The sequence below is a fragment of the Harpia harpyja genome, chromosome 15 (genome assembly GCF_026419915.1).
Source record: "Harpia harpyja isolate bHarHar1 chromosome 15, bHarHar1 primary haplotype, whole genome shotgun sequence".
In the NCBI taxonomy this organism is placed as follows: domain Eukaryota; kingdom Metazoa; phylum Chordata; class Aves; order Accipitriformes; family Accipitridae; genus Harpia; species Harpia harpyja.
Genome location: NC_068954.1, coordinates 9,010,010 through 9,025,764, shown reverse-complemented (window position 1 = coordinate 9,025,764; position 15,755 = coordinate 9,010,010).

Sequence of the window (15,755 nt, the reverse complement as noted above, 5' to 3'; positions counted from 1 at the left end):
TCTTGTATTCTTATTTCTGAAAGAATGTTTTCTTTAATGTTTGAAAGAAATAATTGAAGAGTAGCTGTTGAATATGAGCCAGAAAAAAACTTAAGAACTAATCATGACTTTTTAAATTCACTTTATTCAAATACAGGGATCACCTTGTTTTTAAAGATACTGAGTTCAGTTAATTTACACTGACCTAAAGATTTGCCCAAACTCAGTGGTACAAATCCAGGCACATAAACTTTGATGATTTAAGCAGATAAATGTGGATTTTAAGTTCCAATTTTAAGTTCCAAAATGCTGGTCTAAATTCAAGGGCATTATTGAAAAAAGGATGCCTAAGGTATTAATCGCAAAAGAGAATAATTTCCACTGCTATACCTAATATTAAAATAGATACTACTACTGCTTTTACTACTACTAGAAAAAATTGAAGATGGAAAAACAGGGTCTAAGTTTAAGCACTAATATTTAACTGTTCAGAGCATTTAACTCTCACCACATTTTTGTCAGCTAGTACTCTTCCAAATAATAGTGCACAGGCATTGATCAGAGGCTAACGCACAAGGGAGAATTTCTTCGTAGGCAGTAAGAACAGAACTGCACTAAGTTTGGCTCCTTTTCCTTTCAGGATTTGCCACTTTCCTCTGCAGACTTTGCATCCTCGGCTATTTCTACATGACCTCATGCTACAAACTAGGACATGCAACACTTATTTTCCTGCTATGAAAACAACACTCCGATGGCTTGCAACACAGCCCTTATATTATTTCAGACACTTTCAAGCAGTAGTGACTTTTATGTTTTCTACTTGTTTGGGTCTCAATGGAAAACATTGTGGTGGATTTGAGGAGGGTGTGAACAACATAAAGGAGGGTTAAGAGAAAAGTAACATGCAGAAAAAAAGAACAGTATATGTTATTCATTATTTCTTCAAGATAATACTAACAAGATGACACTATTTAGTTGTTATTGGAAAACAGAAAAGCTGTCCATTATCTTACAAAGGACCTTGAAGCTTTCTCCTACATCCCACTTTTCACACTCAGCCTGAGATTTCATATGCCTGTCTCTGCAAGTTTAGGGATAGCCAGCAAAATCTGCAAGAGCTACACAAATGCACAAGAACTCTGTAGCACATTTATTGAACTTGTTTTTCAAAACAATAAATCTGCTTCCACCATAAAAAGTGAGGCTGAAGTACACACACAACGAGATCTCACCATTCACATCTTGAATGACATTGCAGAATACAGGCTGTCAGGACCTTCTAACATACTCCTAAACATGTTTTTCATGCTCAGCTTACTTCTTCCAGCTTGGGGATAACTGGGGAAACACCTTCTGAGAGCTGCTATGCAGGGGCAGTGAGCCTCCTGTACGGCATATACCTCCCATACTGGCTTGGTGCTGCTATGCTCACCATCCGTACTTAGTACAAGAGGCAAGTAAGGCTTGGAAAGATCTTACCAAAGGATATAAAATTCTGGTAGGGATGGACCCCACTGGCTGACAAGAGGTGTCTCTGAACTCCTCTGTGACTCCGTTGGTTTGAATTTCCTTGTATTCTTGTAAATAGATGGCAAAATTTCTAAGGGAGCCTGAAGGCTCTGTAGTTTTGATAAAGCAGAAGTTCACATGATGAATTCCTAGGCTGTATCTAAAACACTGAACAAAACAGGGCCAGGGACTCTTCTCTGCTTTGAGGTACATTGGCACAGATTGGCTATAACTACAATGCTGAAGAATTGGCCCTGGGTTCCCTCTGGTCCCTTATGGTGCCCCAGTGGCTGTAGGGCATAAATAGTAACTTTAACTGAGGGGTAGGTAAAACACCCTCTTCTTGAGTCCTAGTTCTGTGTGTGTGTGTGTGATACTAACAGGGTCCCTCCTCTCACTCCCTCTAGAACTGGAGTCACCCCTGAATTTGGCCTCATTTCAGAAGATAAACTACAGCTGCTCTGGGAATCTGCCATTGGCTACCTGGGCAGAAAGTTCAAGTAAACTGGGAAGTGGTTGATTAAGCAAGTGATGAAAAGAGCTTAAGAAAAGGCCAGAAGGGGGCAGTAGGAGATTTTACCTGTGTAGGTACAGGGCAGAATAGAGCCTATAAAGTGAAAGAAATAAAGCTGGAGATATATGGAGCCTGATTTATAAAGACTCCATGATAGGTTTGCATGTACGTGATCCTTCGTGCTGCTCCAAGCACACCTCACTCACAGTTGTCTTAGCAGTGGGCTGCAAGACCTCTGTAAGTTGGCTAGGCTGTACCCCTCAGGCTGATGAACACACCTGGACTTGCACATTTTTTATCTGTTGTCTTTTGGTAGCATCGAGAAGTCCAGCTAAAACCAGTTTTTACTGAAGATCTCCACAGCTTGAAACACTTTTTCATTAAACCCCCTTTTTTCTCTTTGTAAATTTTGTATAGTGGAAAACCTAGGCAGAGACTCAGATTGTGCTGCTGTGACTATCCCGGATACAATGGCAGAACTCAGCACATCTCATTCTGTGATATTTGCTCCTGTAGAGCTCCCAGAAGAAAGCAATGCAATCTAGTGCAACCAGCAGCAGCGAGGTCTTATGTTTCTGTGGCACATTTTTAAACAAATATGGAAGACATGTTTGTAGATCAGAGACCAGACAGCCTTTATTGGTTGAAAGCACAGCTAGCTTCATCATCACCATTCATCTGCAGTAAAATATGAGAGGTGTGTCTTTTTGAAACCCTGCACAACCAGTCTTTAAAATAATATTTTCTGTTTATTGGGAAGGTCCAGGACTGAGACTTTCTTTTTAAATTGTAATGAGAACAAAACACAAATGAAAATCAGCAACCTAACCCAGACTACCTCCTTAGATGTTATACTGTGAATCTGTTGAAACTATGACTACATGCTTTGGAGTTTTATCCTATGCGCTGAGTTTACCTCCTACAGATGTTCATTCTCCTGGAACATCTGTATTAGATGCTTTTTATTGGTCATCACATGTTGATATCTACAAGTTCATTTCGAGGCTGTTTCTAACATCTATAGGCCATTTTCACAAACATACGTGTGTTTTTAAAAATGTCTTTTAAAAGGCCATCTAGTGTTAATATGACTATTAAATATAGAGAACAAAGACTCAGTTCTGCAGAGACTGACATGTACTAGGACAAACAAAAGGAATATAGAAAACAATAAAATCACTGATTACATATTTAGCCTTAGGAAGGTCAGCAGCATAAAAGCAAAACAACTTTCATTCCAGAAAATGTACCCAGCTTTATTGGCTTTGGATCATGTAGCTATAGGGGTTTTTTCCTATTGATTTTTGTCTCAGCTTTGGCTGTGGACTAGGAATCAGATGCCTAACCTGCTAGGCAAAACTATAACTGCATTATGCACAGTCCCATTCAGGGTCTTTTCCTAAACATAAAGGCTGTTGACTATAGATCTTGTTTTCTACTCCCCTGTGCTATAGGGCCACTGCTGACTACCACAGAGCTCTGGGCTGGTAGATCGTTGGCTATTTCTTGGGACGAGTTCCAAATTTCCATTTCTTTTATTAACCATTTCAATATTTCTTCATTCCATCTGGCTCTAATGCTTATACCCCAATGTGGTCTTTATGGGCTTTGCAGCACCTAGGGCAATACAGCTTTTCTTTTTGGCAGCCAGTAAGAGCCATGGACTCTTTGCCTGCCTTTACTTCTGCATGTCATATTAGTATAAGCTAGTGTAATTGACTGTAGCTGGCATATGTTGCCAATGTTGTTCAGTTGGCACAGCGAAGGGACTTCCTGAAGAAAAGCGAATTTTTCCACAGTGTTTTCAAGTCTGCCCATGTAAACTTATAATTGCCTGGAACCTGTATGTTGGAGCAAGTCTCTGACCAACAGGCAAGCAGATCTCACACTGTTCTAACAGATGTACATGAGCAAAGACTGCCAAGTGAGTGTATTTGCATCAGTTATGTTGACTGAAGGCATAATTTTCAGCTGAAAAGGCTACTTACAGTTTAGATAGCTTTAGGCTTAGGACTGGTTTACTACCTTTTAGCAGATTTTTTTTAAAAAACTCAGGACCTCTGTAAACTTTGAGCTAGGTCGTGTCTTGGAGTGGAACAAGGCATTACCATAGAAAAGTGCCTTTTCCCTTTTAAATGTGCCTTCCCTCCTTTCCCTCTTTTAATTCACCATCTGAAACTAACCAAGACAATCATCTCCTGCATTCCTGCCGAGCTTCATCTGATGAGGTCAGCAGTCTTGTTCTCTGCATTTTTTTCTGCACAACAGGGGTACTCACAATATAGTGCGACCCCCTGGTAAGGGTGATACTACATGGATTCTTAAAAAGAAAAGCATGTGTGCCAATTTGGCTTGAATTCTTTGAACACATTGCTGGATTGTTAGCACAGGGGAAAAGGATGGTCATATAATCTGTCTGCATTTCACAACTGCTCCTGGTGCCACATGACACTACAGAGAGATTTCTTTACTAAGTCAGAGAGCACATTACAAAGGGTAAATGCGCTGAATTGGATTAAAAGCTGGCTTGTAAAGAGGAAATGGTTTGTGCTGGAAAAGAGCGGACAATTCAGGATGACGAACAGTAATGACAGGGTTGCCACAGCAAAGCTCAGTATTAATAACACTGAAAATTATGCATATTAATAATAACACTTTGCACTTCTATAGCACTTTGTTTTTTCAAAGTACTTTACAAACATCTAATTAATTATTATCTAATTAAGAATGACTTTGAAAGGGGCTGGGGGGGCGTGTATGACAATATTTAAAATATGCCTTTGTTTGATAATGGCACAAAATAGGAGGAGGGCAGCAGCCACAAAGGCACAGAGCATACGCATTCAAAATGTTTTGGATAGATGAGGTTTATGGTCTGATAATTGGCTTATGCAGTTCAGCATAGAGAAGTATAAAGTAATGAGAGAAGGGAGGATCAAAACTATCCACAGAGACTATAGCCTAAAATGAAGCACAATACAAACCAAGAATAGACTTGGACGTGATAATGGATAATGCAGTAAATCCCTCTCTACAGTGTTTGGCAGAAGCAGAAAAGGCCTTGGGATTTACATTGTATATATAATCACTGTCTTTTTCTATTAAATAGGGCAGTAATGAGACTATATTAGGAATATTTTGCACTTCTGGTCTCCTTAAGCCAAATTCCCTACTAATTTACCTGTCGCACAGCTCTTCTAAAGTCATCAGAATTACAGGGGCCATAATTTGACCTCATATTGTTAGTGTTGATCGTACTGTTAAAGAAATTCAGGGTCAAATTGAGATGTCATTTAGTTATAGATCAAGCCCATGGGCAGAGAAACAAGTCAGCATTTGCAGAAGCTGGTATCAGTGCCCCCTCCATCTTCTAACACAGTGAACTGGGATCTGTTTGGAGGGGCTAAGGGGCTCCATCAGCTCACATCTCTGTATCTCAAGTGAATGCAGAATTTTCTCCCCTCTGTAAGATTATGTTGAGGGGAAAGTTTTAGAAAGGGACATGATCATACATGGAGCCAGCACAGTATACAAGCAAGGATGACAGCTGATTCACAACTATGTAAATTGATATTCAAAGTCATTGCAAACCAAATGACACTTAAGTTTGGAAGATTAGATAGCTGTCTCCCTCACTTTCACCTCCCCACACCATGTTCACTGAAATTCCTCTGAATATTGCAGGAACATTTGGTATTTGGAGGAGACAGCATATCTAATGAGTATCAGCTGAATCAACTCTACTTATTATAGGAAGGACATTGCTGATAATGAAAAGGCACAGCAAAGGCCATGCAAAATGATTAAGGGTCTGAGTGCATAAGATATGAAGGAAGATTGGCTTATAGTAGAGAAAAAGAGGCTATCTTAGAAGTATATATGACTCCAAAGGGATCAGATAGACACCAGCAAACTGATTAGAATAGTAATTAATTTCTTTATAATACTAAAGTTTATGTTAAACATGTGAAGGGGAAGTAGCTTTCACAAGAAGAAATGCAGGCAGTATTTCTTGGCAGAGATGTTGGTGCAAAAGAAACCCATAGAAAAACCAGCAATTAAACACAAGGCAAATTTTCTTCAACATACTCAGAAGAGCAGTCCCACATGAAATTATTATGGTGGCTTGGCTTGTTGAAGGAAAAAGATCCAGCTTCTGAGCAAAAAATATGACGTGTGCGAGTTTTCCTGTTACACTCTCCAACTACCTCACACTTATGTAGGTTAATTCCCACTTCTAGTCATGTATGCAATTAAAGAATTTATACCCTGGAGAAACAGTGGTGTCAGGTGGCTCTACCCACAGCTGAAGTATTGTGTAGATATAATTGCAGCTACCAGGGGACACTCATATATCTCAAACTCAGTTTTCCCTCAGCAGGCTACAATTGCTCTTATCTTAGCTATTTGTACTTCTGCAGGGCATTGGTGGGAATGAAGTCTTAATGTATCAGGTTACATGCAATAAGTGGTTCTAGGTTCACTGTTTGCTTTCACTCCTTAACAGCCCTCTTCTTAATCACTAACCTCATTCCTATTTCTAAACTTTTTATTTCGCCCCAGCAACATGTTGCTTTTCCAGAGGAATATAGAGACCACACTGACTGCTTGGGTTGTCCATTTTTTCTACTGTTGCTGTCATGACAGGAAGGAAAGTCTATATCCATGAATGAAAATCCATTCATGTCTTCTATAAAGCATATGCTACAAAGCACCCCAAGTCAGATTCAAAACCTTGAGAACAAAAGATCATAAGCCTGGAGAACTGCCGAACCCACAGGGAGAGAACAGGAGAGATGAAGGGCATTGTCCAAGTCCTCAAGCTGAAGTGCTTCCAGCAAGTTCAAGGAAGTAGGTCACAAACCATTACAGAAGAATGAAAAAATAATCTTGAAATTATTGCTTTCAGCCTCATGTGAGACAAAATTCATTCTTAAAAGAAGTCTAGTAATCAACTTGACTCTGAGAACGTGAACCTCCACTGAGAAGACAATGCAATTTGTGGGTTGAGATAAAAACAGTTTGATAGGGAAAGCAAAAGGTGGGCACGCAAGCAAAGTAAAATAATGAATTCATTCACCACTTCCCATCGGCAGGCAGGTGTTCAGCCACCTCCAGGAAAGCAGGGCTCCATCACTCATAACGGTTACTTGGGAAGAAAAATGCCATAACTCCAAAAATCCCCTGCTTTCTCCTTCTTCCCCCAGCTTTATATGCTGAAAATGACGTCATATGGTCTGGGATACCTCTTTGGTCAGTTGGGGTCAGCTGTCCCAGCTGTGTCCCCTCCCAGCTTCTTGTGCCCCCCCCGCCTGCTCATTGGCAGGGCAGCATGAGAAACAGAAAAGGCCTTGATGCTGCGTAAGCATTGTTCAGCAATAGCTAAAACATCAGTGTGTTATTAACCTGGTTTTGGTCACAAATCCAAAACACAGCACCATAAGAGCTACTATGAAGGAAATTAATATCCCAGCCAAAACCCATACATTCCTTCACCTTCTGTGACCCACAATTCTTTTAGCTCCTCTTCCCCATTTTCTTTACAAGGATAGTTAACACAATTTCCTCAAAACCAAAACAAAGTTAAATTAATTTCTATATTGAAACTTTATTTAGAAAAAAATACAAAATTGTAAAAAAAAAAAGAAAAACAATCTTAGAACACAGCATGATTCTATTCATAACTTTGAAATTGTATATTTAATCTTTAGGAGCATCCAAAGCTAAAAAAATCCCAGAATCCAAATGTTAATACAAAGCTAAAATACCTTTTGCAAAATCTCTAGCAAGAAGTTAGAGATAGAAAAAAAATTAATGAAAAGTCAGCAAGTTTGAATTCTTTACATCCTTCTTTCATAGCAAATGGGTAGATTAAAGGAAAAATTCATGCAAGCTTCTCAGAAAAAAAAAAAAGCTAGTGTCAAGTAAATGAATTTGGGGCTGTCAAAGAAAATTTGATAATATGGTTTCTAGATGATTCATTTGTTAATGTGCAAAATATGAATAGAGTCTCTAACCCAAGTGTGTGTCCACAAATTTGACATGCACCTGGCATCAAAGGACATCCTGACAGAACAACTTAAAGGTTCTCATCTAGAAGAATAAAATTAAATTAAATTAAAAAATACATAGCAATTACCACACTGAGAAATTCAGAGAGAGAAAAAAAAATACATTAACTTTTCCACTAGACAAGATCTTAGAAAAATATGACAACTCATACTGTCTACCATGCAGGCAATGTCATTTATCAAATCCAGGTAAAATGATAGTGAAGCCAAGAATTCAGAGTTGCCTTTAACTCTGTGTTATTTTATTAGACTTCATCCATTTTGCATTGTTATTGGACCATATCAAAAGCAAATTTAGCATTAAAATTGCTTTTTGCACAATACAAAAAAAGGAAGGGTTTGCACTGAACAGTTCAGGTGTGGAGTCCCATACTACAAAATCCAAATTTCCAGAGAAGAGTATTTTAATGCACTTAATTGTAAAAGTGTATTTCTTGCTATGGCAGCCATACAGTGACACAGGCTTTATGTACTGTACTAGCATATTATGGCTACTGTGCTTTAAGGCCAGGTCTTGTTTGGGATTAGGATTTTAGCTTTTTGAAAACACAGTGAACTGAAATAAACAAACTGTCAGCCCCAAATTAGTCTCTCAAATGTCTTTATTGGGTTACATTAAAATACAGACCAACTTGCCTGTGCCTGTGGAAGGGTATAGGTGTAATATGTTTGTCTGCTTAGTTACATACATACATATAAATTACTTTCACCTACCTAAAAAACCACTTCTTTTTCCTGTCTTTATCCTCCTTTTTCTCCCTAGTTTCAGTAAAATAAGTCAAGTTCCAGACAATAAACAGCTTAGTTAAAAAAATATGTAGGCCATTAATCTTAAGATTCAGCTAAACCTCTGTGGGTTTTCTTAAATTTCCCAGGGGGATTTTTAAAACCTTGTATTTTTAAGACCTCAAATTCTAACCCTGTTAATTTAAGCCAGTCTGAGAAGAAAAGAGATAAATAGTTCACCCCTCGATATCCCTTCCCAGCTCTCCCATTTAGCTGGCCTAATAAAACTGGGAAGGAGGGTACAGGTAGTGTTAGAAGGAAGAAACAGTGGTATTTTAAAAAGCATTACAGAAGGGAAAGCACAATGGTGGCCCTCATAGCCAGAAGGCAAGAGAAAGAGAATGACTTACCAGCAAGAGAGGTTAAGGATAAGCTGTAGACTAGGTAAAACTCTTCAGCCTAAAACAATGAAGCAAATAATAGCCTAAGGTCTAGAGAGACAGAAAATGTACTGAACTAAACGGGACAGTTAGGAGTGAGATAGCTGTGGTCTACTGGTGTCAGGAGAGACTTTGTGCCACATCAACTCCAATACAGCTTTGCTGCATCGTTACGGTAACGAGAGAGATGTGTACACAGAAACCAGTATTCAGATGCCTGACCACTACTTACTGGGTGATCAATAAAGAATAGTCAAACTGCAACCTTTGTCGTCAGTTTTGAACAGTGGGAAGAAAAAGAGGTTAGATGTAACAGTTTATGATCTATTAAGAGTGGCATGGTTCAAATATAGAGCAATAGGCTGCTGCTAGTTCTAAGCTGTGTTAAATAAAACTGTAAAAAACAATTTTCTGTCTCTGTCTATTTATATACTAGCATGTTGTCCCTTTATTTGTCTTTCATCATTTTCTGTATATCATTCTTCTTTTAAAGTGGAATAAAAACACTGATTTAAGAACCTAACCTTGTACTGAAGTCTTGCAGCCCAAAATCCAGCTCTTGAAGCAGCTCTGGATTTATGCATTTGAGTATGACATGTTCTAAGGGGATTTTAATTTACTTTCATCATGTGATCTTTTTTCACTCTTCACATACATACTGCAGTCCTAGTAGCTGCATGGAGGTAAAGAATGAGATATTGGCTTGAGGGAGAAAAAAAAAATGTTTCCAGTTTATATCTAAAATCAAAAGGAGTCACAGTGACAGATACTGAGGTTGTCATGGATGCCAGGAGCTTCAGAGAAGAATATTTTCACATCAGCAGTGGCCAGAATTTGCAAAAAAAAGCTCTGAATTACATTTAGAATTTTCTGGAATCAACATTTGTTTTCATAATGTTCACTGAAATAGGTAATTGAGCTGAAATTAAGAAGTTCTTCCAGAAGTTTGACTCCTCTAACTGTTTTGCATGGTTGTGTTAGTGTCCCTCTGGCTTTCCGCTGAATCCAAACAACTTAGTTCCTTTGTTTATAAAATGTTACATGTGCCAAAAGATGCACTGTTTTGTTCTAATGCGACAAGCAGCAAATGACAGTGCTCTGGGGAATTCCAAAGAAAAGGAAACAAGCACGAAATGCTAATGTGCTTCTCCATTGCCTTTCCGGATTAGAGGATCCTCCACAGATATTTTGACTGCTATTGCACTGTAGATAATTTTGATAGAATTATACATTCATAGAATAATTTGAGTTGGAAAGGATGTCTGGGGATCTTCTGATCCAACCCCCAGTATAAAACAGGGTGAAATTAGAGTAAGTAGAAGAGCACTTTGACCAGCTGAGTATTGAACATCTCTGAGGGCAGAGATTTCACAGCATCTCTGGGCATCCTGCTCCAATATTTGCTTACCCTTATGTAAATGTTATTCTCCATAAATCAAAATATCTGTGGTATTCCATCCTTTGCTCCTTGTCCTTTAACTGCACTCCTCTGAAAGGTGCCTGACTCCATCTTCTCTGTAGGTTGTGGAAGACAGCAATTAGATCCCCCACATCCCCCTTAGTTTTCTCTTCTCCAGGTTAAGCAAACCAACTTAGTCAGCCTCATTTCACCTGTCATATTCCACAGCCTCCTAACCATCTTAATGACCCTTCACTGAAAACTTTCCAGTTTGTCAATATAGCATTCACTGAGGGCCCCAAACCAATCACAGTCGTCTTTCTCATGTTTCATGTGGCAAGATGACAGAAAGGGAAGAAACATCTTCCAGATAATGACACCCGTACTGGTGACCTTGACTTCTGTCTCAGGAATAGATCTTTAGAGATGTAGTGTTCCTGATTCAAGAAAAAGCTAAAGCTAAAATATCATTATGGAGGTGAGAGGGAGCAGCCCTCCAACATTACAGTTTTAGCTGCTTATGTCAAAAAGACATGCATGGTGAAAACTTCTGTAATTTTTAAGCCAGGAGAGTAGAACGGCAGAACAACTAAATTGAGTAAAGCAATGAAAAAAACCACGACTTGATTTCAATTTATACCAGTAGCCAGATTCTATGGTCTTTACATTGTGTTAATTTTAACTCTGCTGACTAGTCTGTAGCTTCGAACCACTAGCAGCTAAACACACTCTCAGTTAGAGCCTCCACACATTGGCTTCACCCCAGCATTGTATTCCAGTGGCTTGCTATGTGTGTGCATGTGTGGGCAGAGGGGAGGGCAGGCAGTGAAAATTGGACAGTTTTAGCAAACCATTAGAGCATCCAAGCCTGAAGTCACAGTGTTTAACGCTTGGAATGGGATGGTCAAGCAAAATGCTATCACTTTTATCTGGAATCTGGGAATAAAGCCAACTCGGATAAAAGAGAAGAAAAAAAAACACAACAAAACAAAAAAAACGGAACCCCTGACTAATCTGACAGCTGTGGCAAAGCACAGAGATAGCAAATGCCAAGCAGGCCAAGAAGTCGAATACTGTACTGCAAATGGAGCATGCTTATACTGTACACTGGTGGTGCATACAGACAGCTGGATGGAGGCGACGTATAAATGCGTGGTAGAGTAGACATTTCAGGGATCACACCTGCAAGAACCTCACATTCTCTTGAGGATGCCTGCAAGTACATTACTTCATTTCCAGTTTTGATTTGCAAATTTTTTTGGATATGGACATTGGAAAGAAATACCCAGTCTCCTCAATGTGAACAACAAAACTCAAAGGACATGCTTGAAACCGAGAGGGAATGTTCCAGGTTTCTTGATCAACAGTTGTCCTGCTACTGTTGTGCAAGAAAAGGCATTATACGTGGAAGAAGTTCTCTGACATAGAGGCTCCTGTATACAGTGAAACAACTTCAAAGCTGATGCAAGATAAACAAATAGTCTTGCTGTATCATCTTGCAATGTTATGAGATAATGACATTGCCAACAAGGCAGTCAGCACTAGCCCCAGCGGAAGAAAAAGCTTTGTAACATTCAGTGTGAGGCAGTAAAGCAAATCTTGGATGGGGATTTGGGGAAGAGAGCCTGGGATTCAGATGTTCTGGTGATGTATGGAATGAACAAATCTGAGAGAATAAATGAAACAAGTAAGTCAGCTTCAGAGTTCAGCCTATGGTAACTCTAGTATTTTGCTTAACACAGCAGTCTGAGGGCTCATAATAATAGAAAGTCTCTTCAGCAGGAATAAACTGCACATTTTATTTTCTAAGTGTGAAATCCCAAAAGGGACTCAGATAGGCTTCATGTTATTACTTGGGTGAGGAACATGATATGGGTGTCCTTGGTTTACCTGTAATAGCTTTTAGATATGCTTGCACTCCATTGCACGTAATGTATCAGGTTATTCTTTGTTTTATAATCTTGTTTTATACAAAAAGTATGCCAGAAACATAAAACTGAAAGAATGGGATGAACCTGTATTTGGAATTTCCCCAGATTTCTTTTTCATTAAAGGTTTCATGTTTCTTTTTAATTCTAATCCAGCAAGCACCTTCTTGGGACCAAAACCTGTCAGATAAGATAGCTTCAAGGTTCCTTTAACTGAGAGGGGTATGTAGGCTTGAACATGCCTAATGCAGAGAAATCAATTCATCCAGCCTAGTCACCTGCCAGTTTCACATTAATTACCAGTTTGTTCTACTGTCTTGCATAGGAGCTTCCATGTCTCCCTGTAGGGAACTATTCCATCTTTTCATAGTTTTCATTGTTACATAGACTTTCCTGCCACCCAGCCTAACTTCTTTTTCCTTGATTTTGTATTTTGCCTTGTATTCCCCAAAAGGAGTCACAGCTGTGTCTCTGTTTGAATCTCCTTTTGTAATTTCTTACCACATTTCTATTCTTTCAATATTTCTTTGTAGCTTGTTCTGCATCCTCCATGACACTGACAGTATCAGTGCTGACTGATCTATTATCCTAAAGCTCATAGCTCTAGAGCATCCCAATACCTTCCACCTTCTAACTGAATATATGATCCTATTTATAATTAATCTTCTTTAATGGGCCTTCTGCCAGTTTTCAGCTCATATGGCAATTTCTTAAGGAAAGAAGTTTCAATTAACTTTTCATAGTTTTGTTATTGCTGTTCTTATTTATTTTGAAATACAATTTTAACCAGAAAAATGGAGTCTGATTCTACTTTGACACTGCTGAAGCTTCACCTATTTCATGGATATATTATGGGTATGAACAGGAATAACAAAATACATGAGCAGGTATTAGTTAGGAAGCTCTGCTTTGGTCAGCAGTGGGTCTGTTCTGGAGATGGCTGGAACTGGCTCTGTCCAACATGGGGGCAACCCCTGGGCTCCTCACAGAGGCCACCCCTGCAGCCTCCCCTCTACCAAAACCTTGCCACAGAAACCTGACACAAGGTCTCATTAGAGTATTGACGACATTTTGACAGTCAATAAAACACCAGGGGAGCCAAGAGGATTGAGTAGGGTGATCCTAGTACTCCAGACCTTCAAAAGATAATCTTCCTAACTCAGGCTGTAAAAAAAGTCAGAATCCATTTTTTTTCAAAGAGTTTTAAATATTATGATTTGTCGCATTCCTTTTTCTGTACACATATTTTCCCTGGAAAACCACAATGAATGTGATGACGGCATTTGTTTTCATTTGTTTATTTGCAGCATACAGTGTTGTGCACCACTAAAAGGCTGTGGCTGTGCAGCAGAGAGAAGGCTGCATGTGCCTGGCTGTAGTGAGGAAGGATGAGGAACCATTCCAAGAGAAAAAAAGGTTGAAACTGGAAATGTCTGAGGGCTGACAAAAACTTTGAGGGTGGGCAGTGACAACAAAAGTAACTGAGACCCATCAGGATGAAAGGCTTATTTCATGTTCTGTTGTACTGGGTTTATCTGGCAAGGTTATAAGAGGTGGCCTCTGCGAGAAGAGGCCAGGGGCTGCCCCATGCTGTACACAGTTGCGTCCAGCCAGCTCCACTACAGACCCACTGCAGGACACAGCTAAGCCCATCATGAAGTCTGTGGCACCTCAGTGAAAACATACTTAAGAAAGAGCATCAAACACCAGAGGGAGAGAAAGCTTTGACACTGTGCAAGCACGGGGGATGGGGAGTAAGCAAGCAGCTGGGTAGGTGCTTGGCTGCAAGCTGAGTCCAGCCCACTAGATCTGTAAAACTTAAGAGGAGGTAGCATAACTTAACAACTTCTTAGTCATTTCAGGGTGCTTGCTCTTGGCATATCCATCTTAGTACCTGAGGTCTCATCACCACTAAACAATGTGTGAACCACTCCGGGCTGCATTTGCACATCCTGACGAAGCCAAAGTTTAGTCACTGAAAAGAGAATCTCTTCTTCTGTGGATAGTTTGGACAGATTTCATAAGGCAAAAGGAAGGACACAGTTTTAAGTTGCCATCTCTAATTTTTCCTTTAAATACTTGAAATTCACCTCGCTATTGTTGTGAAGTCACCTCGCTATTACATGTCCCATTTGTTTTTAACCCTTAGAGGTAGTATTTCCTGACAGACATATGTTCCGAGCCTGACTTTTCTCACTTGTTGAGTCCAATTGCCCATACATGGACATTTAAGATAATTTGAGAATTTCTAGGGTATCCTGTCTGGCGTCCAGCTGCCAGGCCAGTAGTGTTTCTCTAGGTCTTGTATCTACTTGATGTTGTACAGATACCTCATTAATCCAGGACATTGAAAATGGCACTAGGCACCCATATTTGGGAACCAAGTTAAGATTTGAATGTCCTTTTTAGGATAGTTCTTTAAATGATGTGAGTTCCCTGTTGAAAGTAGAAGGTAACATTGGAAACAAAATAAATTGCGGCAATGCAATAATAATTCAGCAGTTCCCAAATGCCATTTTATGTCTTGCTATGTATAATTGCATAATACTTTGGGGTTTTGAGTCTTCATCTACAAGTTAAACAACTAGGTGCAATCCATGTGACCCAAGGTAGATAACTACAATGCAGAGGTCTACCTTTGAACCAGTGAGCACAGGCTGTCTGTATTATCAAAGAAGAGGCACAGATACTCAGTATCTTAAAAGATTTCTTTTAGTCTTCCTAAAATATACATAAAAAATGAATCCCATGAACTATGCATTAAATGCAACTGAAGGCAACTGTTGTATAGTCAACAGATCAACAATAAAGGGAGTCTAGGGTGACAATTCATTGTCAGTGTTTAAAGTTAGGTGGAATGAATGTCGTATCTGAAGTCTCTGCAAAATGCTAGCTCACTGTCTTAAGGATTTATGCAGATCCAAGATCCTACAGCTGATTTATTCTAACAAGGAGGGCAACTCACAGTGACCATGGTTTGTTGATCTCGTTTGCTCTGTAATTTTCAAAATGAGATACAAAATGAGAAAAACAGATCTTGTCTAGCAGTACTTCATGATCTAATTTAAAGTGTTCAGGGAAAGGAATATGATAAATATAGAGAACAGCCAAGTTGAGTTCCCAAGATAAGACTGAAATACAGAAATTTGAGTCCTTGATATTAAGCTCTGAAAGATGCCAAACATACTT